Raw genomic sequence first — 24,065 nt, 5'->3', positions numbered from 1 at the left:
GTTTTGAGAACTTGCACAATGTGAAAACGATCGAGAACCCTAAAAATAGGCAAAAGACCTCAAATAAGCACTTCACCAAAGGGGATATCCAAATGCCCATAGATGTGAATAGGTGCTCAATCTCATTAGTGATGGGGGTGTGTGTAAATTAACGTCATGAAATACTACTTCAGTGTTATCGAACTGGTGCTTTTCTGTTTCATTGTTTATTAGCTTGACTTGTACCTTTTAAATATCTAGACGAGGATGTGGAACTCCACTTGTTGGAAATGTTAGCTGGGATCAAGTGATGAGGACTTTTTAAAAAAGATTTATTTACTTTGGGGAGGGAGGGGCAGAGGGAGAGAGAGAGAGAATGAGAATCTCAAGCAGGCTCCTGCTGAGCACAGAGCCACCCTGAGATCAGGACCTGAGCCAAACCAACAGTTGGACCCTTAACTGACTGGGCCACCCAGATGTCTAGATGAGGACTTTTGGATAAACAATTCTGAATTGCCAGAAAACTTGATGGATACTTTTTGGTATCCCCAAAACATATTTTTTCCCTTGAACCATTTGGTTGCAACAAGTATGTTGCTACATGACTGAAAAAATGTTATGGTCTCACAATATACCAAGAGTTGGCAAAGATGTGGAAGTACGAGAACTCATACGTAGCATAAATGAGTGTCTAAATTGGTAGAACTGCATTGGCAGATGGTTTGACACTGTAGGATAATGTTCACAATATGTCCACCCTATGACTCGGAGATTCCACTCCTAGTTATACCCGAGATATATGTACAAGAATGTTCACAGCAGTGTTGATAAAATTACCCCAAACTGGGAGCTCGTGGGTGGCTCACTCAGTTAAGCTGCTGCCTTCAGGTCAGGTCCTGATCCCAGTTCCTGGGATCTAGTCCATCATCTGGCTCCTTGCTCAGCGGGGAGCCTGCTTCTCCCTCTGCCTGCTGCTCCCCCACTCTCCACCCCTCACCCCCTGCTTGTACTCCCGCGCTGGCTCTCTCTCTCTCTTTTTCTCTCCGTCAAATAAATAAATAACATTTTTTTTTAATTGCCCCAAACTGGAAACAGCCCAAAGAGTCATCATTGGCAGAAAGGATTAATAAAGTGTGGTATTTTTACAAAGTAGAATCTTAGCTAGTAATGAAATTGGATGAATTATAGCTACATACAATATAGAAGCAGGTTACAAACAAATTAAGAAAAAAAGCAGGACTAAACAGATCATTCCACCTAAGACATTTAAAAACAGGCAACACTAAACACTTATTTATGGATGGAGGCTTACAGGGTAAAAATATAAAGGAGAATAGGAAATGATTAGCATAAAAGTCAAGTGGGAGGTGATTCGCATGACAGTGGAGATGCCCAGAGCTCTCTCTGGGGGAAGCAGGGTTTAGGGAGTAGGTAGGACTGCTGGGTGGGTGGCTGCTAAGTTCGGAAATTTCTATTTTGTGACCTGTAGGATGGCTGCGCTGGCATACGGTTTTTTAGCTATTTGTTCAACTATGCACATACCTTTTATATGTGGTAATATTTCACAATAAAGTGCGTGTGCAAGAGAGAGGGACGGAGGGAGAGAGGCAGAGTTGATGGATTCTTGGTTTGGTTTAATGTGGTCCCAATAAACTTCCTGTTCGCTGAAGCTGGCATTGGCCAACCACGATAAAATTTTTGCTATCTTAAAAAAAGTGGATTGAGGATATAAAAAATTGAGGATGTAAAAATAACCATGTAGTTATGAGAAGTCATGATTGTTTAGTTCAAAGATAGGACTGAAATGTTACAGAGTTGGTGAGCTAAAACAAATTGGTTTCATCCAATGACATTCTTGCCTCTCTTGATCTGTGCTCAAGTTTTGTGAGTTCATAGGGACTCCTGAAATGTCTCCTCATTTTCGCCTAGAAGTAGATGGTACCAGAAGTAAATGGATACTTCTATCCAGCTGCCGCCCCTCAGCGGGCGTTGGTGGTATAGTGGTGAGCATAGCTGCCTTCCAGCTGCCGCCCCTCTGGGTTGGAGGAATTGAATGAATCACATCCATTCATTCAGAGTTTTAACTCTGTTTTTGAAGTTATGACTTTTCAAAGTATAGTCGTAAAAAGCAGTGACAGTATAACTGAATTGTGCTTGTAGAAGTTAAAATGTGTATCTTCTTAATTCAGAGCCTATATACTGCTAGGGGAACACTGCATTCTTGGTTTTGTCCTTCACAGTTAGAAAGACAAGCTATAATTGTGTAGCTATATATATATATATAAAATTCTACCTTTAAATAGTACCAAGAGTTAGTTGCAAAACTTGTAGCTTCCCTGAAAACAAAATGAAACCAGAATGACCTCTGTACACAAAAACACACAAAACCTTCATTGAAATGACTTCCTCTAAGTGGAACAAGTAGGGCTCCACATTCTCAGAAAGAAAAAAAAAAAAAAGATCTGTACATTCTGTATGCAAACAATTACATGAGTATTCAAGTAACAGGAAGTTAAGGGAACTCAAAGATCCTTTCAAGAGAGAATGAATAGTTCAGAGAGTCAATGCAGGGAATTAGTATATGTATTCGGGTCATGACATTGCTCCTTTAGAACAAGCTGTTTTCATATGTTTTTAAAATAATCATCTGGAAGAAAAGCACATTACATCGCAGTAATATGGTTTAAATTAGAGTGCCGGGGTAAAATTAGGCAAGAAAAAATTTGTTTATTATTTTATTTAAAGACTAATTTTGAAAAATCCTCCCAGGATGATTGATTATGGTATGGAAATGACTTTTTAGGAAACAAATGCTTTCCCCAAATATTTGTGTAAGGCTGGTCCTTTTTGGTATGGAGAATACCAGCCAGTTCAAATGTTGTTCTGCAGGGACGCCTGGGTGGCTCAGTTGGTTAAGCAGCTGCCTTCGGCTCAGGTCATGATCCCAGCATCCTGGGATCGAGTCCCACATCGGGCTCCTTGCTCAGCAGGGAGCCTGCTTCTCCCTCTGCCTCTGCCTGCCATTCTGTCTGCCTGTGCTTGCTCTCTCCCCTCCTCTCTCTCTGATAAATAAATAAAATCTTTAAAAAAAAAAAAAAAAAAAGAAGAAGAAAAAAAAAAAATGTTGTTCTGCAGAAAGATTTCGGCCCCTTTTCTGCAGACTGCAGGCCTGGCTACAACCAGGTTGTATCCCCCAGTTTTCCTTTGCGCTTCTACAACTAAGACAAATCCAGGTAACTGGAAGGAAAGTACCTTAAGGTAGGGCTGATATTTTTGTGTCCTTACAGGGTACAGAACTCTGGATTAAGAGCTAGATGATCTGGATCACAGACATTTAATAGTTGAATAATTTAGAGCAAGGCACTCAAACTTTATTGGTCTGGGGATTTGTTTGTTTGTTTGTTTGTTTCTTGGGTTTTTGTTTTGTTTTGTTTTGCTTTGCTTTGTTTTGGTTATTTGTTTTTTGGTTTTTTTTTTTTTCATCTATAGCCTAGGATGAAATTACTTATCTTGCTTACATCACTGGGTTGTTAAAAGGATCAAATAAATAACGTTTTGAAAAATTACTAGTGATGTCCAGAATCATTTTTTTTAAAAGATTTTATTTCTTTATTTGCTAGGGAGAGAGAGAACACAAGCAGGGGGAGCGTCAGGCAGAGGGAGAAGCAGACTCCCCACCAAGCCGGGAGACTGACATGGGACTTGATCCTTGGACCCTGGGATCATGACCTGAGCTGAAGGCAGAGGCTTTAACCCACTGAGCCACCCAAGCATCCCTGTAGAATCATCTTTACTGCACTCTAGAACAATTCTGTGCTGCTTGTTCCCCCACTCTGTGCCAGCATCCTTTGTCCTTGGCTTGGCTCGACCTTTCTGTTGAACCTGCAGAGCGTATCATGGAGCCAGTGATAGGATGGCAGCAGTAGAGGTGCAGACAAAGGGAGAGGCGGAACCTGAACAGAGTAGTCCCAGCCACTCAGTTGCTCCAGGTTATTAGCTATGCTCTTTGTTAGAGACCTAGTGGGGGGGGGGGCACACTTTCTGAAAAGTATTGCACAATGTCAGAAATGTGTGTGAACAATTGTTTCTTCTAGCTCCAAGTTCTTTCACTCTGATCTCTAAAATTAAGATTTAGGGTTGGTATGGAGGAGGGTCTCTTACCTGGGGCAATCACCAGCTGTGCCAGAAAGAGCTCCATCCACATTATGGAATCATGAAATGAGTTGAATATGGTGGAATTTGGTTTACTAAGCAGTGCTTGAGACAGGCGGGATTGTATCAATTTCAAAATGGTAGTACTTGACAGAATGTAATGGTTGTTTAATGGGGTGTGGGGGAGAGTGTGTCCTGACAGTGTTTTTCTAGGCTTTTCTGGGGGCAGATCACAAGCTTTGCATTGATATTACAAGTGCATGGGTTATATGCCTGAACATATAATCATAGGGGTCACTTCAGAGGGAAATTTTCACATTCTTTATGAGGGTTCACAAGCTAAGGAAGGAATACTTTAAGGTTAAAGAATGTTAATACGTGCGTAGGCATCAATAAAGTTGAAACCAGGACTAACCAGAATAACTTGCCTTACCACCAAAATGGGGTTTCTCAACAATGGTGCTTTTGACATTTTGAGCTGGATAGTTGTTGCAGGAAGCTGTCTTGTGCACTGAAGGATATTTTGCAGGATCCTTGGCCTCTGCTCACTAGGTATTGATAGCACTCTCTGGCATTGCCAAATGAGAGTGGGGGCAAAGTCACTCCAGCTGAAAATTACCGCACTTAAAACCGCTAATTAAATTCACTGCACAAAAATATTATTTTCCTTCTGGAAATCTGCTCTTTTGAAGGAACATACTTTTCGATAGTCAACAAATTTTAGTTCTCACAAATAATTTTTATGACTTTATAGCTTACAAAATATTTCTATATACAATGTTATGGAATTAAAAGAAGGAATCATTATTTATTATTTACCATATGTGATCCAGTGAAGGACTTACTTCAAATATGTTCTTCCATTTAGATCATGGAGTGTTCCTACATGAGAGTCATTTCCTCCATATTATAGATGATCAACAAGCTTAGAGGTGGTAAGTGGCTTTCCCAAGAAATGTAGTCAGTCTTCTGACTTCAAGTTTTACTACTCTTTAACCCACATCACAGCTGCTAAGGAGGCACTGATCTTTTACATCCCAAGGTGAAATAGCAATTATGATCTATGTGTCAGAATTAGCTATCTCATAAGGGGCCCAAGTCCTTCTTTAGAGGAGTGTCACACTTTTCTGTTTGGAGTTTGACAGCCCCAAATCTGCCAAGTATCACCATTCAAAGAAAATTCAGTTCCATGTTTTGCACTGGGCTACTTAAAATAACCAAATCACTCACACTCTCTCTGGGTCAGTCAGTTACACTAGCTCTCCATCTGGCTGGTTTGGTTTTATTACAGGGCATGCGGGTAGCAGGATAAGTAGGGTAACAGACGTTACTGAGGACTGGGGCAAAGGAGGGTGATTTCCCTGCAGCTGATAAACAATTTGGAGTTAAGTATTAGGTTCTTTCTTTCTTTCTTTCTTTCTTTCTTTCTCTCTCTCTCTCTCTCTCTTTTCTTTCTTTCTTTCACATATAATGTATTTTCCCCAAGGGTACACAGGTCTGTGAATCACCAGGTTTACACACTTCACAGCACTCACCATAGCATATACCCACCCCCAATGTCCATAACCCAGCCACCCTATCCCTACCCCCTGACTCCCCAGCAACCCTCAGTTTGTTTCCTGAGATTAAGAGTCTCTTATGGTTTGTCTCCCGTCCCAGTCCCATCTTGTTTCATTTTTTTCCTTCCCTACCCTCCACAACCCTCTGCCCTGCCTCTCAAATTCCTCATATCAGAGAGATCATATCGTAATGGTATTTCTCTGATTGACTTATTTAGCTCAGTGTAATACCCTCTAGTTCCATACACATCATTGCAAATGGCAAGATTCCATTTCTTTTGATGGCTGCATAGTAGTCCATTGTGTGTGTGTGTGTGTGTGTGTGTGTGTGTGTGTGTATCACATCTTCTTTATCCATTTATCTGTTGGTGGACATCTAGGTTCTTTCCATAGTTTGGCTATTGTGGACATTGCTGCTATAAACACTCAGGTGCATGTGCCCCTTTGGATCACTACATTTGTATCTTTAGGGTAAATACCCAGCAGTGTGGTTGCTGGGTCGTAGGGTAGCTCTATTTTCAGCTTTTTGAGGAAACTCCATGCTGTTTTCCAGAGTGGCTGACCAGCTTGCATTCCCACCAACAGTGTAGAAGGGTTCCCTTTTCTTCGCATCCTCGGCAACATCTGTTGTTTTCTGATTGGTTAATTTTAGCCATTCTGACTGGTGTGAGATGGTATCTCATTGTGGTTTTGATTTGTATTTCCCTGATGTCGAGTGATGTGGAGCAGTTTTTCATGTGTCTGTTGGCTATTTGAAGGTCTTCTTTGCAGAAATGTCTGTTCATGTCCTCTGCCCATTTCTTGATTGGATTATTTGTTCTTTGGGTGTTGAGCTTGATAAGTTCTTTATAGATTTTGAATACTACCCCTTTATCTGATATGTCATTTGCAAATATCTTTTCCCATTCTGTCAGTTGTCTTTTGGTTTTGTTGACTGTTTCCTTTGCTGTGCAAAAGCTTTTGGTCTTGATGAAGTCCCAATAGTTCATTTTTGCCCTTGCTCCCCCTGCCTTTGGGGCTGTTTCTAGGAAGAACTTGCTGTGGCTGAGGTCGAAGAGGTTGCTGCCTCTGTTCTCCTCAAGGATTTTGATGGGTTCTTGCCTCACATTGAGGTCTTTCATCCATTTTGAGTCTATTTTTGTATGTGGTATAAGGAAATGGTCCAATTTCATTCTTCTGCATGTGGCTGTCCAATTTTCCCAAAATCATTTGTTGAAGAGACTGGTTTTTTCCCACTGGACATTCTTTCCCGCTTTGTCACAGATTAGTTGACCATAAAGTTGAGGGTCCATTTCTGGGTTCTCTGTTCTGTTCCATTGATCTATGTGTCTGTTTTTGTGCCCGTACCATAGTCTTGATGATGATAGCTTTGTAATAGAGCTTGAAGTCTGGAATTGTGATGCCACCAACTTGGCTTTCTTTTTCAACATTCCTCTGGCTATTCAGGGTCTTTTCTGGTTCCATGTAAGTTTTAGGATTATTTGTTCCATTTCTTTGGAAAAAAAATTGGTGGTATTTTGATAGGGATTGCATTAAATGTGTAGATTTCTGTAGGTAGGAACAATATTTGTTCCAATCCATGAGCAATGGAACATTTTTCCATTTCTTTGTATCTTCCTCAATTTCATTCATGAGTCCTTTGTAGTTTTCTGAGTACAGATTCTTTGCCTCCTTGGTTAGGTTTATTCCTAGTAGATACGCCTTTTCTTAAAAGTCCATCAGTCACTACATTTCCAGAATGCACCCCATTCTTTCCAGCTTTTGCCCTGGCTCCAATCTGCATCACATACAGCTTCATCAGTCTTTTCCCTCTAGATACCTTCACCTTTAGCTCTCCCCTAAATTAGATTCCCTTCCTTTATAGGGCAGAGCGATTAGCTCTCCACCCCCTTCTCAGGTCCTCCCCCACCTATGAGAAGATGCATTCATTCCTCTGCTGAACAAAAGGCCATCTCCTCAAATGCTCACCCTTGTGCAGCATTTAAGGACTGGCAGGCTTTACAATTTCTGCCTTTCCTTAGTCTCCACCCCACCCCCATTCTCTTCCTCCCAAGCTCTGTGAGCAAAAGAGGTCAATATAACATTTATTTTCCCATTGATAAGAATTGTCTAGCCTCCCCCATGCACATCTTGGAAAGAAGCAGTAGTCTGTCTTTTATCTTTTAAAATGCTTTCTATTGAAAAGTACACAATTCCTAAGTGTACATCTCTATTAATTTTTATAATATGACCACACCCGTGTAACCAGCGTCTAGCACAAGACGCAGAACATAACAAGCATTCCAGAAGCCTCTTTGTTCCCTCTACGAACCAGTGTAGGATTTTCTAATAACAAAGTCTGTGCCTGGTAGCACGTGCTCTGTAACCAAGAGCATTGCAGTGAGTAACTGAGTTTTATTACTGTGTTGGCATACAATCAGAAGTCACCACATGAGCCACGATTGCCTGTGTTATTGGCACACAAGTCATTGAGAATGTAGTGATGGTGTTAATATCATGGTTCAGGGGTTCAAGAAGGGGGAGAAACCCCTCATATCCCATTCCTGGGCTTTTTCAGGGCCTTTCCTTTCCTAGATGGAGTTCTCTCCTAGACACCCAAGAAAACCCAATCTTCTTTGGGTTCTACAGATATTACCTATTCTGATAAGTGATTACAGCTCTCCCAACAGCGTTCACACTACTGCAGGTGAAAATATTACTCTTAGAATCACCAACACTGCCACTTGCTACTGTAATGTGTCAGTACATAGGAGTCCTGAAGTCATAGAATTCGCTGCCCCCAGTGGATCTCATCCCTGGCAGCACATTAATATTGAAGAATTCAAACCAAACCAAACCAAACCAAACCCAAAACTAACCAAAAAGCTCCCACCAACCAGCCAAAACTACAACCCCCACCCCAACTCACATGCACCAATTAGATCAGAAACTCTTGAGGGGTAGGGTCCAGTACTAACCCTTCTCATCTTCCAGATGTTTCTGAAGGGTTAAACTTTTCAACTTCTCCTTGCAGCATGCCTCTATTTCACTTTTAGGCCTATCAACAACTTTAATTACATTCTCACGGTGATTGAAGATTTACCCCAGACTTGATTCCCTAATTACCTTTCAAACATAGGGTAGGGCATTTTTTCTTTCTTTCTTTTTTTTTTTTTTTTTCAACCAACGGACTTAAGTTATTGGAAACTGGCAAAACACCTCCACTACCTCCCAGTTTCCTTCAATTGTCTAGATCCACTGGGATCCCTGTGATAAAGATCTGACCTCTAGAAGCCCTTGCCAATGGACGTGGAGTCTACTCCAGTGTGGGAGGTGCCTTCGTCTGTCACTTTCAGTTGGGGACACAAGATCTTCCTTCACAGACCACGTGAATAAGTGACTCCTGAGTCTCCGAGGGCAGTTTTACTGTCACTACTCACCAGTCACTCACCAGCTACCTTCTGATGGCTTTTGTGAGTCGCGCTGGTGATGTGAGGGGGTCCAAGCTGGCAGGAAGGGGCAAGTAGTCCAGAAATTCAGTTCGGCGAAAGTCTGGTGGGGAGGAGAGGGATAGGTGTTGCCCGGGATGTAGAGGATTTCTCTTACAGGAAATAAATCAGTCCCTGTGTCCTTTCATGTCCTCATGTGCCTGCTTTTTCTGACTTTTTCTCCTCCCCTAGGAAGTATTATGTCCAGAAGATCTTCCTTGGAACCACACCTGGCCTCCACCACCTGAATGCTGCAATAATTAAAGGATGCTCAGTGATTGGAGAAGACATCCCAGAGGTGACTTGTCACCGAGCCTTGCTGGGGGGAGGGGCACACTCAGATATGAAGTTAGCCCCAAACGTCTCTGACTCCTATTATACCCTTTTCCCTGAGTTTCAAGTAATTGGAAATTCCACCTTTTCTTTTTGCTCCCTTCTCTTCATACTGACCTAAAAAAAATTTTTTTAAATGTATTCCCCCTTTTCAGTAGTTCTTCATATTCCTTCTTTTTGTGGGGTGGGTAGGGAAAGAGGGTTGTTAAAAAGTGGTTTTATTAAAGCACGGGGACGGGGCTTGTGGGCAGAACGAGCTTTCTCTTTATGTTCCTTCAAACCTAACATTTGAAGGGTAGGAGGATGGAGGTTATCCTGAAGAGTTTGGTCCAAATTCCAGAATTCTAAGAGATGTCTTTGCTGGAAAACAAAGCGTACCCTTTAATAAACTTAAAGCGCCAGTTTCAAAACTGGGCTCCAAGCAAATAGTCCTCAACTCATCCTTCCACAGTAAAACCCCTGGGGAGTCGCCAACTCTAGTGGCGGTCCTAACTGATGAGACCGGCTGGATTAATGATCGTCATCATCGTCGTCGTCATGATTGAGGATCTGCTGTTCACTGGTCACTGTATATTCATCATCTTGAAGTCAGGTATAACTCATGTCATTTTACAAATGAAGAAATTAGGGCTTAAAACCTTGAATGACTTACCTCCGATCAACAGATAGTAAGTGACTGAATGAAGCTTTGAAACCAGGTCTGGCTAATTAGACCCTTGTGGCCTTTCACAGACAACATTGATCTTCCCCATTTTCCCCTGTAAGACAAAGCTGCTAAGCCCTCTCGGGTGCCTGGTACTCTTAGGCTAAATCTGAATTCGGAATTTCCCCCAGTTATGACCCATTTCAGGCCTGCTGTCCTCCTTCATAGTCCCATGAAGACAGCTATGTACTGTTCTCCACTTAAGGCTCTTTTTAAAAAAAAAATAGCTACCAAAGTAGGAACAGTTCCATGTTCTATGCAAAATGTCATGAGTTCATTTTTGGTTCTTCTTGGAAAATACCTTTAGTTTATGAGAGCCTTTAGTTTAAGAGAGCCTTCCAAAAGCAATGCCTTAACCAAGATTGATGCTGATAGTTGGGATTTTAGGCACCTTCAGAAAAGAGCAGTATCTGGGGGACTTTTAGAGGTTTCTTGAATGGGTCAGTTAGGATCCCTTGATTGGCAAGTAGAGAAAATGCAAACTCAGCATAGCTTAAGGGAAAAAATGGTATACTAGTCAAATACCGGAAATATCAGAGAGAGAATGGTGAATACATGGTTTTATGGAATTTAGAATACATCACTTTAAATGGACTTTAGCTATACCTCAAAACATAGGTAAATCTCTAAAACAACACTGAATGAAAGTGTCAAGTTGCATTGAGTACCTCTCTAATTTGATAAAATTATAAAGTTAAAAAATCTATAAAACAGGATTAAGGATACATAACTAGGCAGTAAATATATAGTGTCATGTTGGTCATGATAAACACTAAATTTATGACAGTAATCATCTCTAGGTCGGATTTGGGATCTGGTAGGAGCATACAGATTGTCTCAAATCTGCAATGTTTAATGCCTTACAGGGAGAACACCTGAATTATGATGCTTAACATATTTGATAAAACTGGATGTTCATTATATTATCAAATTATTATTTGGGACACCTGTGTGGCTCAGTCAGTTAAGTGTCTGACTCTTAGATTTCTGGCTCAGGTCATGATCTCAGGGTTATGAGATCAACCCTCACATCGAGCTCTGTGCTGGGTGTGGAATCTGCTTGAGATTCTCTCTCTCTCTCTCCCTCTTCCTCTGTCTGCCTCTGCCATGTTCACTCTCTCTCTCTCTCAAAAACAATTAATAAAAATAAAATAATTCATAATTTTCTTTAAAAAAAAATAAAAAGGAACCTACTGGTTCATGTAAAAGAAAGATGTGACCATCTGGCTATGAGTCTGACTCAATGCAGAGGATCAACTGGTGGTGGTAGGAGCTCTCTGTCCCTACTTTTGGCTTTACCTTCTTCCCTTTAGGCTCTGTTCAAATTCTTATTCATGATAGTGAAAGGCCTCCCAGTACCTTCAGGGCCATGTCCTAACTTTTCAGCATCCCTTGTAAAATTGACTTCTCCCTCTTGACAGTTTTAGTAAGAGTCCTAGAATTTGAATCATGTGCCCATCCATGAATTAAATCATTTTGACTAGGGGAGTGAGCTAGGGAACTAGGCCTCAGTTATGAGCCACCCCCTAAGATTGATGAGACAAGAGATCAACTTCTCTTAAATGACATTAAAGGAGGAGTTTCCCGAGGAAATAAGGAGAGTGCCAAACAAGAAGAGGAGGAGATAGATTTAGGGTAAAAAGAAACATAGATATCACAATAAACCCTTCCACAAAGAATGGTATATCTATAATTCTCTTAGAATGATCCCTGTTCTGCTTGCCCATGTCTAAGTAAAGTGATTGATGGGAAAATATATCTCAGTCTCACTGAGGAATATATTTATATATGCAAACTCATAAATAAGATGCCAGAAAATATAACTGAATAGCATATAAAGGAATAATTTGCCCAAATCAATCAAGCTTTATCTTAGCATAGAATGATATAATAAAATTCATTAATATAATACATTGAATTGGTAAGTTATGAGAAATAACAAACAATAGGTGAAACTCTATAGGCATTCCCATTAAATTTAGGAACAAGTAAAAATGGTGTTCATTATCACTGTTACTTAATTTTTTTTAATGAAATGCTAGTTAATGCAGTAAGGGAGAAAGCAGATATAAAAAATATTATAGGTAGAAGGTGGGGGAAATTTTCTTACCCATAAAAAACCCAAACTAACAAAAGTAGACAGATTCGGTCCAGTTTATGAACAAAGAGAACCTGATCTAAAGGACGAGGGCACAAGCTTGCTTTGAAATTGGTGACAGTGGGAGTAGTAGCTAGAGAGCCAGGTTGTTCTAAGAATTATCTCAGAACTAGAGAAAAAGAACAAGATCCAGCCCCCAGGAAATGAGGCTGGCAGGAATGAGGCCAGAAGTAGGTTCCAGCCAGCTGATTGGTATTGATATTGCACTGATACCGTAGCACCAAGACTAGGGGAGCCCTGAATCCTCTAAAGGAAGAGAGTCAGTCTGAGTCCCAGACTTGCCATTTTGTGTATCTGTGTATACCTCTTGGTATTCTGGAATTATAGACATACTTAACATAAGCATGCTTAGGTGAGAGCAGCAGGGCAAGAGATTTTGAGGTGGTGCTGGGTTGGTTCATCATTGGTGGGTGAGGGCAGACAGCCTATTCCTAAATGGATACTTCTTTAGCAGACAAAAATATTTGGCTGAGAATCATTGGGACAAGCCCTGACAATGCTCTGTGTGTATCAAGGGTTGTGAATGGCATATCATAAAATATATCATTATGTTTTAAATACACTAATGAAAGATATCTGTTGAAGTTTGAATTTTGGCATGGCAGATTATCCTTTGTTACTCAATAGATCTGGCCCTCTGAGTAGACTAGAGGGCCAGAAATTCCAAAACTCAAAAGGCACTGGTCAAAGTGTCTGCTTTTGGTTAAGAGGGCATGAGCATACTTCCCTTCTTCTCTCCCACTGAATGAAGCTCTACAACCTGGAAAAAAATGTGTGGAGCAACTATTTAAGGACTCCGAAAAGTAAATAGCATATGGCTTGGGAAAGAAGACTAAAATCTGAAATACCACGAAACCAGCAGTGTTTATCATTTTTTTTCTTTTCAAAATTTCCTGGCCTCAGCTCAATGTACTGGAAATGGGCAATGGGGCACCGAAAGAGAATTCTTGAATTCTGGTGGTGACTTGAGTGGAAAACACAATTTCTAAGCTCAGAGAGAGTATGGAACTTATACCCTTTGTCCTCTTTTCAGGCGAAAAAAAGGAGGAAAACACTACATATACTGGATATATTAAAAAGTAGTAACTCTTCACATAAATTCAACAGCTTAGGTGAAATAGACCTATTTAATTCCTTAAAAAAAAAAAAACAACTTTCTAAACTGACTAAAGATGAAATATATAATCTGAATATATAAATATATATGTATATATACACACATATACTATATTCAAGTTATCTATCTATAGATATATGATTTTTATTTATATTATATATACTACTATAGATATAAAACTCTGTGTGTGTGTGTATTTAAAATAATTAATTCTCAGTTAAGATTCTTTTGAAAATCTCCAACCTCAAATAGTTTTATTAGTAAATTCTACCAAGTAAGTAAAGAAGAAGTAACACTAACTCTACCTCATATTTAAATTTGTTTTAAGATTTTATATATTTGACAAAGAGAGATCACAAGTAGGCAGAGAGGCAGGCAGAGAGAGGAAGGGAAGCAGGCTCCCTGCTGAGCAGAGAGCCCGATGTGGGGCTTGATCCCAGGACCCTGGGATCATGACCTGAGCCAAAGGCAGAGGCATTAACCCACTGAGCCACCCAGGCGCCCCTCTACCTCATATTTAAATTAAATAACCTCAAAAATAAAGCACCAGGCTTAGATGGTTTCACTGGTGAATTCTATCAAATATTTAAGGAAGATTTAAGTTTATTATTTATTTATTATATTTTGCCTTTTATTTTTATTATTTTTTATTATGTTATGTTAGTCACCATACAGTACTTCATTAGTTTTTGATGTAGTGTTCCATGATTCATTGTTGGCATATAATATCCAGTGCTCCTTGCAATACATGCCTCCTTAATACCCATCACCGGGCTAACCCATTGCCCACACTCCATGCCTCTCAGACCCTCAGTTTGTTTCCCAGAATCCATAGTCTCTCATGGTTTGTCTTCCCCTCTGATTCTCCCCCTCCTTTATTTTTCCCTTCCTTCTTCTAATGACCTCCGTGCTATTCCTTATGTTCCACATGTAAGTGACACCATATAATAATTGTCTTTCTCTACTTGACTTATTTTACTTATCATAATCCCCTCCAGTTCCACCCATGTTGATGCAAATGGTGGGTATTCATCCTTTCTGATGGCTGTGTAATATTCTATTGTATATGTAAACCACATCCTCTTTAACCATTCATCTGTTGAAGGGCGTCTCGCCTCCTTCCAGTTTGGCTATTGTGCACATTGCTGCTATGAACACTGGGGTACATGTGCCCCTTCTTTTCATGACATCTGTATCTTTGGGATAAATACCCAGTAGTGCAATTGCAGAGTCATGGGGTAGCTCTATTTTTAACTTTTTGAGGAGCCTCCACACTGTTTTCCAAAGTGGCTATACCAACTTGCATTACCACCATCAGTGTAAGAGAGTTCCCTTTTCTCTACAACCTCTCCAACATTTGTTGTTTCTTGCCTTGCCAGTTTTTTACCATTCTAACTGGTGTAGGGTGGCATCTCAGTGTGGTTTTGATTTGAATTTCCCTGATGGCTAATGATGTTGAACACTTTTTCATGTGTCTGTTAGCCATTTGTATATCTTCTTTGCATAAGTGTCTGTTCATGTCTTCTGCCTATTTTTTGACTGGATTGTTTGTTTTTTGCGTGTTGAGTTTGAGAATTTCTTTATAGATCTTGGATACCAACCCTCTCTCTGTAATGTCATTAGCAAGTATCTTCTCTCATTCCATGGGTTGCCTCTTGGTTTTGTTGATTGTTTCCTTTGTTGTGCAGAAGTGTTTTATCTTGATGAAGTCCCAAAGTTCATTTTTGCTTTCATTTCCCTTGCCTTTCAGGACCCGCATGGGTTGCTGTGGTTGATATGGAAGAGGTTACTGCTATATTCTCCTTTGGGATTTTGATGGATTCCTGTCTCACACTGAGGTCTTTCAACCATTTTGAGTTTGTCTTTGGGTATGGTGTAAGAGAATGGTTGAGTCTTATTCTCCTATATATAACTGTCCAATTTTCCCAGCACCGTTTATTGAAGAGCTTATCTTTTTTCCATTGGATATTTTCTCCTACCTTTGTTGAAGATTAGTTGACCATAGAGTTGAGGGTCCATATCTGGGCTCTCTATTCTATTCCAGTGTCTGTTTTTATGACAGTACCATGCTGTGTTGGTGATCACAGCTCTGTAATATAGCATGAAATCAGGCAACATGATACCCCCAGCTTTGTTTTTCTTTTTCAACATTTCCTTGGCAATTCAGGGTCATTTCTGGTCCCATAAAAATTTTAGGATTGTTTGTTCCAGCTCTTTGAAAAATGCCATTGGTATTTTGATCAGGATGGCATTGAACATATAGATTGCTCTGGGCAGCATAGACATTTTAACAATGTTTATTCATCCAATCCATAAACATGGAATGTTTTTCCTTCTTTTTTTGTCTTCTTCAATTTCTTCCATAAGTGTTCTGTAGTTTCTAGAGTACAGATCCTTTACCTCTTTGATTAGGTTTATTCCAAGGTGTGTCATGGCTATTGGTGTTATTGTAAATGGAATCGATTCTCTCATTTTCCTTTCTATATTTTCATTGTTAGTGAATAAGAAAGCAACTCTTCCATTGACTATAAGAAACTCCCCTGTTGACTATAGACTCCCCCGTTGAGTATAAGAAAGCAACTGATTTCTGTGCATTGATTTTGTATCCTGCCACATTACTGAATTGCTGTATGAGTTCTTGCAATTAGAAGGTGGAGTCTTTTGGGTTTTCCACATAAAGTATCATGTCATCTGTGAAGAGAGAGAGTTTGACTTCTTCTTTGCTGTTTGAATACTTTTTATTTCTTACTGTTGTCTGATTAGGAAGACTTAAGTTTAAACTGAATTTAATTTGGGGTGCCTGGGTGGCTCAGTTAGTTAAGCGGCTGCCTTCAGCTCAGGTCATGATGTGGGCGGGAAGTCTACTTCTCCTCTGCCTCTCCCCTTCATGCTCTCTCTCTATTTCTCAAATAAATAAATAAAATCTTAATGAAATTGAATTTAGGTAAATTATCCACACTCTTCTAGATAATAGAACATAGACCATTCTCTAACTCATTTTTTGAAGCCAGCAAACCCAAACTTGACAAAGATTGTACAGACAAAACTATAGACTTTCAGGTATATCCATACCAGGTTCACCTAGGTTTTAGATTTTCAGACTATATTGATTAATAACTCAGAGCTAACTTTATACCTCTAAAACTATATTTTCTTTTGAAGTCCTTAGTTAGCTTATCTCTTCCTGGCTTTTGGGGATTTAAGTTGTTGTCTGTTGACATCATGGCCTTATCATTCACTGTAAATATTACCGATTCACTTAATATGTCTTCATGAAAATCTATGGTCTACTCCATTTTCAAATATCAGAATGCTCACTTGGAGTTTTGAACTGAAAATATCATCATCAATGTGAAATATCTAAAATGTTCTAGTTAGTAGCAAAAATGAGCTTCATGCAAATACTTGAATAGCGGAGAACGCCTATCCATTTAGTCAGTGTTCCCAGAAGTAAATTTCGTATACCACTGGGTACTGGCATTTGAGGAAATAAACCTTTACAAGTTTAGCTAAAGTGTACGTGTTTTTGGTAATGTTATAATGTAGATAATGGAAGTTATCAGGAGATATAATCCTGATTCAATTTTCATACCTGGCGTATAACCTAGGGCAAATTACTTCAACTTTGTGACTCAGTTTCTTTTCTTTCTTTCTTTCTTTCTTTCTTTCTTTCTTTCTTTCTTTCTTTCTTGATTTTAGTTATTTGAGAGAGAGAGGATGTGTGGGAGAGAGGGAGAGACTAGAGAGCATGAGCAGGGGGAAGGACACAGAGAGAGAGAGAGAGAGAGAAGCAGACTCCCCGTTGAGCAGGAAGCCTGATTCTGGGCTCGATCCCAGGATCTGGGACCATTACCTGAGCCCAAGCCCAATCCACTGAGCCACCAAGGCACCCGTGACTCAATTTCTTTAACTAAAAAATGGGAGTAACATTAAGTGCTTACTTCAGTGAATTGGTGAAGAGAATGGCTGCATCGGTCAAGGTCCCAGCAAGGAACAGAACATAACTCAGCTGTCTCAGGAAACTATCATCAAGGAACTATTTACAGTAGCATGGTCACATTAGAACAAGTAACAAGGGAGGAACTCAGAGATTAATGTAGTGGGAGGACTTTTCCACTCTAGACCTAAAGGGGAAGAGGCAGGCAGTGATGGTACCAGAGCCCAGTGAGAGCTGGGACTAGAGCAGGTCATCTAGAAGTCAGACAGATGCTCTCTATAGATTATGAATTCTATGAGAAAAGCAGCATCATTTGTAGTTGCAAGTTTCAAGCTTTTACTGCATCCTAAAGGACAGCACGTCTTACAGGGTATTGTCCTTATGCTGACATCTAAACTGAGCCTGCCTTCAGCTAGCTATTCCACAGTTTGTCAGACCTGCTGCTTCTGGGTGGGGCATATGATAACATCATTCAAGTCCAAGGGCCTGCCTGAGCCCTCTGCCACATTTCTTTTGCTGCAAAAATGAATTCCTTGATAGGGAGTGGTATTGCATGGGTTATAATGGGCTTGAGGTCAAATGGAGAAACCGCACAGTGGTCCTCTTCTCAGCCTCAGCTACCCTGCCCCCTGGGCCCTGAGACAGCCCTGCTGGTGTCTAGCTCAAAGCCGAATATGCAACGACATGAATGGAACTAGAGGGTTTAGGCCAAGCGAAATAAGCCCATCAGAGACAGACGATTATCATATGATCTCCCTGATACGTGGAATTTAAGAAACAAGGCAAAGGATCGCAGGGGAAGAGAGGGGAAAAAATGAAACAAGAAGACACCAGAGAAGGAGACAAACCATAAGAGACCCTTAATCATAGGAAACGAACTGAGGGTTACTGCAGGGGCGGAGGGTAGGTGGATAGGGTGACTGGGTGCTGGACATTGGGAGGGTAGGTGTTATAATGAACACTGGGTGCTAGATAAGACTGACGAATCACAGACCTGTACCCCTGAAACAAATAATACATTATATGTTGGTTCATTGAATTTAAATAAAAAAAATAAAAGGAAAAAGGAAATAATGGAGGTGGGAAGCCTAATATGGCTACTCCAGCTCTTGACCCTGACCCCTCTCAGTGTAGGGCTACAGACCAAAGTTCCTGTGCATCAATGGAGACAAGGAAATACCCAGAAGGTACAGCTGGTTTGAGAAACTCTGCTCAGCCAGGGACGAATGGAGCTTGGGGGGGGAGGGAGAGTGGGAAGGGAGGATGTGCGACCGCACCAGTAGCACCTGAACTCCAGCCACAAAGACTTATCGTACTTGGACACAGCAGCCCCGTGCACGCCATGAGTCACAATCCTCGTGTTGGTGCCTGTTAGAGTGCGCACATTTTGCAAGCGGCATTTCTATTCTCTCCGCCCCGATGCTGAGAGTCATAGCAAAAAGTTGCAGAGAAGTCAACGGCCCAAATGTGATCTTTTTCCTACTCTGTTGTCCCTTTCTGGCAACATGCTGGGGGCATGTTGTGGTCAGCACAGACTCAGAAGGCCTTCCCCGCCACATTTCCAAGTGGTTTCATACTTACAACCCCTTCCCCTCCATACTGAGCTTCCTCATAGGTCGTCTCAAGCTTCAGGTCCTAAGCATCTTGCCTTTGATTGAGCTGATCATATTTTTTGAATATGGCAGAAAGAATTAATATTAGTGTGGAACCATAATGAGGTATGTCTGAAGCCTAAGCAAGAATGATTCTTTTTCCAGAGATTTAAGCATAATAGTGTATATGTGGAGTAGGGCACCCAGGCCAAACTGTTGGTTGAGAATGTCATTGACCTGTTTGTTCTGTTTTGGTGTCTTGGCATCTGCCCTGAATTTCAGAACCACAGCTCTAAAAGAGTCAGAAAACTTTGGTGTCAAGGCCCACCTTCATATGAAATTCACCATGGTTGAAACCTAACTCATTTTCCTCCCTCTTTCTGCCTTTTCCTTCTTATGGGTAGTACTAAAACTTAAAATATTAGACAAATGCTTGATATTTTTCTCTTCCCTTTCTTCTCCTTGCCCTTCACCAATTACCCCTTGCAATTTTCCCTCGTGTCTTTTGTAGGCAGCCTTCCTTTTCTAAGCCTCCTGCCACCACCATATTCTCGCCCTTTTCTGAATACTTCCTATACATAGCTAGATTTATCCATTTAAAAGATTCTATTTACCTATCATCCCAATGCCTTTGTTTATACTGAATTCATTCTGCCTGAAATGTTGCTCCCTTGTTTGTACTGATCTAAATTCTACATTTTGTCATGCCCTGCTTTCTTTGTGAAGCCTTTTCTGGTTGTTCTAAGTTTCAGTGTCCAGTTGCTCTGATCTGACTTTCCAGAACATGTATTGTCTGTATTGGTCATTTAGCCCACGCACGCACACACACACACACACACACACACACCCCACACATACACCCACACGTAAAATGCTACTTTGGCTTATCTGTGCATGAATGCTGGCTTCCTTTCTAGCGGTACTTGATAATCGTTGTGCATTAAGAGTTACTGAGGTTTCTCCGTCATATTCAAGATAGAGAGTCAAGAGACATCCCAATTTATATAAAAAGAAACTAGCAAGCAGATTTTACATCATTCCAATTTCCTGAGGCTGATTTGGGGTTTTTAAGTTGATCATTTTTCTGGAACAACTACTCTATGTCTCTATGCTAGACGTTATACTAGATGTTGAAGATAGAACAATGCAGGACAGCAGTCAGTGCTTTCCAATAATGCACGTTCTGACCAGGGAACAAACAATTCAACACAATTATCACACCATGGAGTGCACATCACAATAGATATGTAGGCACTATCAGAACACATAATAGGAACATGCAATGCCAACCTGGGGGGGCCACAGAAGTTGTCCCAGAGAAAGGGATCCCAAAACAGGAACATGGGGAATGAGTAGAAGTTGCCCACGTGAAAGTGTGTGTGAGTGCATGTGCAGTGATGGGGTGGGGAATGGGGGACAGGGGATTACTTCCAGGCAGAAGGAACAACACATGCAGGGTCCTGGAGACAAGAAAAATTTGGTTTGTTGAAAATACGAAGGGCATTTAATTCGGCTGGAACACAAAGTACAGGGTATGGGAAAGCAAGAGATGAGGTTGGAGGGACAATCAGGGCTTATGATAAGATAATAAACACTTGTGAGGGCAGTGAGGAGTGGACTGAAGGCTGAGTGACTACATTAGATTCATATTTGGGTAATACCACATTGCTTGCAGCGTAGAGGATAGCCTGAGGGGACAGGAGAGCGGAGGTGGCAGGCCAGCTGGGCTGCTGATAATGGTAGGTAACCCAGCAAAAAGTTGAGGATTACCTAATCATAGCAGTGGTGGTGACAAAAAAGTAGATACATTTCAAGGATGCGTATGGTAGAACTGCGAGGACTAAATGGGTGTAGGGAGTGAGTGAGAGAGAGAGAGAGAGTTAAATGGATACTAGTGCCATGTCATAAGAAGAAAATCAGGAGTGGGGCACCTGGGTTGCTCAGTGGGTTAAAGCCTCTGCCTTCGGCTTGGGTCATGATCTCAGGGTCCTGGGATCGAGCCCCGCATCGGACTCTCTGCTCAGCAGGGAGCCTGCTTCCTCCTCCTCTCTCTCTCTCTCTCTGCCTGCCTCTCTGCCTACTTGTGATCTGTATTTGTCAAATAAATATATAAAATCTTTTAAAAAAAGAAGAAGAAGAAAATCACGAGAAAAAGCTAGTCTAGAGGAGAAGATAATGCATTTGGTGTCAGGCGTGTTTAGCTTGGTGTTCTGCACCTGGGTAGACCCATATAGCTATGTCATGGCAGCTGTGTGCACTGGCCTAAATCTCAGGACAGAAATCTTGGCCGGAGATGTCACCTTGGGATTACTCCAAGCAAGTGGGATAAGGAAGCTATAAGTCCCAGAAGACAGCGTAGAGTAGCATAGAGTAAGAAGTGTGTGTAAAGTCAATAGATAAAGCCATACCTAAACCCTAAAACCCAGAGAACAAAAATGTTTAAAAGACAAGCAAGAGGATGTCATTAAAAACAAACAAACCTGAAAAGAGGCCCAGAGGTAGGAGGATATCTAAGAAAACATGGTGTTGCCTAACTAGGTCAACAATGTTACATACAATATCAGTTAATCCAGGCCTGTTATTTATGAGAAGGTTTTTGGTTTTTACCTTGGTGTGAATACTATAGTGCAACAGTTCTCAAACTTTTTGGTTGTACAAATGATTGTACACTCTTACAAATTATGGAGCAATCAGAGCTGATTTTGTGGCTAGATCTATTAATATTTACTCCATTAGAAATTAAAACAAAATTTTAAACTTATTAATTAACAAATAATAAACCTATTGATTACTAGTTAATGTGTTTATAAAAGTAACTATTTTAAAACAAAAAAACTTAGGACAGTGGCATTATTTTACATTTTGGAAAATCTCTTTAATGTCTGGCTTAATAGAAAACAGCTGGATTCTCCTATCTGGTCTGTCTTCAGTCTGTTTTGCTGTCACATGTTTTGTGTAGTCTCTGGAAAATTCCATTGTATTATCACAAGAGAGCAAGAGTGAAAAAAGTAACATCTTTTTTTTTTTTTTAAGATTTTATTTGTTTATTTGACAAACAGAGATCACAAGTAGGCAGGGAGGTGGGGAAGCAGGCTCCCTGCTGAGCAGAAAACCCGATGGTGGGGCTCCGATCCCTGGACCCTGAGATCATGACCTGAGTCAAAGGCAAAGGCTCAACCAACTGAGCCACCCAGGGGCCCCCAAAAGTAAATAACGTCCTAAATAATTATGAAAATAGTTTGACTGCTTTGCAGACTCCTTGAGAGGGACCTCTAGGGCTCTGGGGATTATATTTAACTGCCCCAGAGTGGGAAAGCTTGACAACACCGTGAGCTTCACAAATAAACTCTAGATACTGTAGTCAAAATTAAGGCAGATAGAGTCGACTGAGTTTTCAAGGGCTATTTTGTGAGAGGTTGATGTTACCGGGTTGGTACTACTTCCAAAGTTAGGAATGGATTCAAGAATGTTCATTCAGTGAATTCACTCAACAAATATTTATTTAGGGGTGCCTGGGTGGCTCAGTCGGTTGAGTGTTGGACTCTTGGTTTTAGCTCAGGTCATGGTCGTGGGGTCCTGAGATCGAGTCCTATGTAAGACTCGGTGCTCAGCATGGAATCTGGAATTCTCTTTCCCATGCCTCCTCTCCCTCTGTAACCCCCCTCCCCCCCAACTCATGCACATACTCTTTTCTTACAAATAAATAAATAAATCTTTTAAATAAACCCAAATATTTATTTAGCACATATTCTATGCCAGTAACTTTCAGATGCAAAAGATATAACAATAAAAAGACAAAAATCCCCTCATTAAGCTTCCCTTCTGTTGGGTAAGACTACACAGTCAACAAAATAGTGAAATATATAGGGCACAGGAGCATGGTAAGGACTCTGCAGAAGTATAATGCAAAGAGGTATAGGGATTGATGGAAGGATTTGCACATTTCAGTAGTAGGGACACAGAAGGACTCATTTGAGCAAAGGCAACATTCTAGCAAAGACCTGAAGGAAGTGAGGGAGCCATTTGGTTGTCTGGCAGAAAAGCTTTTCTAGATATTTGAAAAAATTAGTTTTTAAAATTAATTCTAAATTTTATTTATATATTCTCTAATGAGATATCTATTGTACCTGGCATTAGCTGCAAGTATTAAGAAAACAAGATTTGGGGGTGCATGGGTAGCTCAGTGGGTTAAAGCCTCTGCCTTTGATTCGGGTCATGATCCTAGGGTCCTGGGATCAAGCCCCACAGCCGGCTTTCTGCTCAGCTGGGAGCCTGCTTCCCTTCCTCTCTCTCTGCCTGCCTCTCTGCCTACTTGTGATCTCTGTCTGTCAAGTAAATAAATAAAATCTTTAAAAAAAATAAAATAAGATTTGAGAGCTAATGTTCATTTAGTGTCTGCCATGTAGCAGGCACTTTGCTAAACTTATGTGAGGGTCGGTACTTTCACGAAGATTTGCAGATTAGTGAAGAAGATAAAGCATGTACCTACAATTCCTGCAGTTATAGGGGTAGCAGTTCTAATGAGGAGCAGTAGTTGGCTTGAAGTTGCACCAACAGAGGTTTGTATGCACCTGATCTGACATTTACATCTCCCTTCCACAGTGAACTGACATGTGACCGGTACTAGTCTTTAACCTAACAGAAGCTAAGCCGGGAGGTTAACACCCTATCGCACCTTTTGCAGAGCACTTGAGTTTACAAAGTGTGTTCATTAATTATCTCATTTAATCTTCATAACAATTTTAAGTCAATATTATTCTAAGAAGTATTATTGGCTTTGACTGTGAGACAGGAAATAGGGTCAGAAGGCTAGATAATGTAACATGGTTATATGGTATGGTGTGGGGTTTCTGAGCACAACAGTACAGAGAGAATTCTTGAGGAGTTGTATGGTGCAGCGTAAGGAGTTTATTTAAGTAGCATGGGGACAGGACCCGTGAGCAGAAAGGGCTGTACTCTTTGCTGTATGATGCTGGTGGTATATGCTTAGTGCTCAAGAGGGAGGAGAGACGTGCAGAGAATACTAGATCATAATGTTTTCTTCATGTTTCTACACCTGGAACTACTT

Source organism: Mustela nigripes, chromosome 6, assembly GCF_022355385.1.
Source record: "Mustela nigripes isolate SB6536 chromosome 6, MUSNIG.SB6536, whole genome shotgun sequence".
NCBI classification, from domain to species: Eukaryota; Metazoa; Chordata; class Mammalia; order Carnivora; family Mustelidae; genus Mustela; species Mustela nigripes.
Note: the sequence above shows the minus strand (reverse complement) of the source record.